Source organism: Macaca nemestrina, chromosome 5 (assembly GCF_043159975.1).
Source record: "Macaca nemestrina isolate mMacNem1 chromosome 5, mMacNem.hap1, whole genome shotgun sequence".
NCBI classification, from domain to species: domain Eukaryota; kingdom Metazoa; phylum Chordata; class Mammalia; order Primates; family Cercopithecidae; genus Macaca; species Macaca nemestrina.
The window spans coordinates 70,303,675-70,307,314 of record NC_092129.1 but is presented as its reverse complement, the minus strand read 5'-3'; the positions used below and the strand labels follow the sequence as shown (position 1 = coordinate 70,307,314).

The following is a 3,640-nucleotide window of genomic DNA, read 5'->3' as shown; positions in this document are numbered from 1 at the left end:
CCTGGGTGACAGAGCGAGATTCTGTTTCAGAGAGAGAAAGGAAAGAAGAAAGAAAGAAAGAGAGAGAGAGAGGGAGGGAGGGAGGGAAGGAAGGAAGGAAGGAAGGAATGAAGGAAGGAAGGAAGGAAGGAAAAAAGAAGGAAGATGTTAGCAAAAATGTCAGAGAAAGGACCTCTGAAAAATTTCTCCTTTATGAAAATAACGAGAAAACTGGCAAAAATGGGAAGAATCAACTTTTTTAGGACTCTGGAAATTATTCAAATGCTGGCAGGAATTCAGGAAGTATGTATTCAAGAAAAATGGCTGAATCTCAGTAATTAGAGAAATTAGAAAATAGTTTGAGATGAGTGAAAATAAAAACACAGCATACCCAGACTTATGGGATGCAGCTAACCCACCGCTTAGAGGGAAATTTATAGCTGAAATGCCAATATTAATGAAGAAGAAAGATCTAAAATCAATAATCTAAACTTTCACCTTAAAACACTGGAAAAGGAAGGGAAAACTAAACCAAAAAGCAAGCACGGCCGGGCGTGGTGGCTCAAGCCTGTAATCCCAGCACTTTGGGAGGCCGAGACGGGTGGATCACGAGGTCAGGAGATCGAGACCATCCTGGCTAACACGGTGAAACCCCATCTCTACTAAAAAATACAAAAAACTAGCCGGGCGAGGTGGCGGGCGCCTGTAGTCCCAGCTACTCGGGAGGCTGAGGCAGGAGAATGGCGTGAACCCGGGAGGCGGAGCTTGCAGTGAGCCGAGATCCGGCCACTGCACTCCAGCCTGGGCGACAGAGTGAGACTCCATCTCAAAAAACAAAAACAAAAACAAAAAAAAAACAAAAAACAAAAAGCAAGCAGAAGGAAGGATATAATAAAGACTCTAATGGAAATAAGTGAAATACAGAAAAGAAAAACAACAGAGAAAATCAACCAAACAAAATGTTAATCTTTGGAAAGACCAACAAAATTGACAAAATATTAGCTAAACTAACCAAGAAAAAAAAGAAGACTTGATTACTAAAATTAGGACTGAAAGAGAGCACATGACTCCCGACCCTACAGAAATAACAAAAATTGTGAGGGGACATTTTGAACAATTGTATGCAAATAAATCAGACAGCAGATATGAAATAGACAAATTTCTAAAGAGACACAAACTATCTAAACTGATCCAAGAAGAAATAGAAAATCTGAAGAGACCTATCACAAAGAGATTGAAGTAATAGTAAAAACAAAAGCAAAAAAAAAAAAAAAAATACTTCCAACAAATAAGAGCTCAAGATGAAATGTAATAAAATAAAGGATTAATAGACTCTTAATTGACCGATGGAAGGAAAAGGTGTTAGAATTTCAAGCCCTCAATTAGACCACCTTCCTGTTTTAAAAAAACTGATGCTAAAAAAGCACATAACATAAAATGTACCATCTTAGCCATTTTTAAGTGTGCATTTTAATATTGTTAAGTATATTCACATTGTTGTGAAACAGATCTCCCAGTCTTTTCCATCTTGCAAATTCGAGACTTTATACCCATTCAATAATAATTCCCCCTTTCCCCCTCCTCATCCTTTGGTAACCACCATTCTACTTTTTATTTCTATAAATTTCATGACTACCTCATATTAGTGTAATCATACATTATTCATCTTTTTGTGATTGGCTTATTCCACTTAGCATAATATTCTCAAAGTTCATCATGTTGTAGCATGTAACAGGATTTTTTTTTCCTTTTTTTTTTTTTTTTGGTTTGTTTGTTTGTTTATTTATTTATTTATTTATTTATTTATTTATTGAGACAGAGTTTTGCTATTGTTGCCCAGGCTGGAGTGCAATGGCGCGATCTTGGCTCACCACAACCTCCGCCTCCCGGGTTCAAGTGATTCTCCTGCCTCAGCCTCCCGAGTTAGTTGGGATTACAGGCATGTGCCACCATGCCTGACTAATTTTGTATTTTTAGTAGAGATGGGGTTTTTCCATGTTGGTCAGGCTGGTCTTGAACTCCTGACCTCAGGTGATCCACCCACCTTGGCCTCCAAAGTGCCGGGATTACAGACGTGAGCTACCTACAGCGCCCAGCTGGATTTTCTTCCTTTCTAAGGCTGAATAATATTCCATTGTATGCATAGACCACATTTTGTTTATCCAGTCATCCTTTGGTAGACACTTGGATTGCTTTCACCTCCTGGCTACCATGAATAAACGCTGCCGTGAACATGGGTATGCGAATATCTTTTTGAGACTCCTCTTTCCATTCTTTTGGATGTATACCCAGAAGTGGAATTGCTGAATCATAATAGTGCTATTTTTAATTTTTTGAGAAACTGCCTACTGTTTTCCATAGAGGTTGCAACATTTTATAATCCCACCAACAGTGTGCAAGGATGCTGATTTCTCTACATCCGGCCTTGTTATTTTTTGGGTTTTTAATTTGTTTTTAATAGTACTTGTCCTAATGAGTGTGAGGTGATATCTCATTGAGGTTTTGATTTGCATTTCCCTGGTGACTAGTGATATTGAGCATCTTTCCATATGCTTGTTGGCTATTTGTGTATCATTTTTGTGGGTTTTTTTTTTTTTTTTTTTTGAGACAGGGTCTCACTCTGTCACCTAGGCCCACTAGGGGCCCACTGCAACCTCCACCTCCTGGGTTCAAGCAATTCTCCTACCTCAGCCTCCCAAGTAGCTGGGACTACAGGCATGCGCCACCATGCCTGGCTAATTTTTGTATTTTTAGTAGAGGTGGGGTTTCACCATGTTGGCCAGGCTGATCTCGAACTCCTGATCTCAAGTGATCCACCTGATTCAGCCTCCCAAAGTACTGGGATTACAGGCATGAGCCATCACGCCTGGCCTTGTATATCATCTTTAGAGATGTCTATGATGTCTATTCAAGTCCTTTGTCCTTTTAAAAATTGGGGATTTTTTTTGTTGAGTTGTAGGAGTTCTTTATACATTCTGCACATTAACCCCTTTTCAGATATGACTTGCTGCTATTTCAACCCATTCTGTAGGTTCCCTTTTTATTTGTTGCTTATGTTCTTTGACGCACATAGGTTTTTAAGTTTTATGTAGTCCTATTTGTCTATTTTTTCCACCTTCCTTTTAAAAAATATTAGAATGCTTCACAAAATTGCATCTCATCCTTTTGCAGAGGCCATGCGGATCTCTGTGTCATTCTAACTTTAGTGTATATGCTGTCAAAGCTGGCACCCAACCATCCTTTTAAAGTTGATTTTCTTTTATTTATTGCAATCTTACTTTTCAAGCAGATTTCCCACCCTGGGAATCCTATACCTTGATTCAGTGACTCTCAAACTTGAATACACACCAGAATCTCTTGGAGGGCTTGTTACATCATAAATTGCTGGGTCCTACCACAGATCTTTGATTCAGTAGACCTGGGGTGGGGTTTAAGGATTTACATACGTAACAAGATATCAAATGATGCTGGTCCTAATGGTCCAGGACTACATCTTGAGGACTGATGCTCTAGTCAAATTCAATCACTCTGTGTTTTTTAGAGATTATTGCCTTTGCTCAGGCTGTTTTTTTTTTGTTTGTTTGTTCTGTTTTGTTTTCTGCCCAGAATGCCCTTTATTCAGGCGCCTCTCTACGGACTTTCACTAACCCCTCAAACTGGA

The 3,640-nt window shown here is 39.1% G+C and overlaps 1 non-coding gene across 1 annotated transcript; it reads right to left on the bottom strand.

The window, feature by feature from the left end:
• Positions 1–3,105: 3,105 nt before the first annotated feature.
• LOC112427931 (U6 spliceosomal RNA) lies at positions 3,106–3,209 on the bottom strand. The gene has a single exon (XR_003019714.2). It is a non-coding gene; the product is annotated as a U6 spliceosomal RNA (small nuclear RNA).
• Positions 3,210–3,640: the final 431 nt, after the last annotated feature.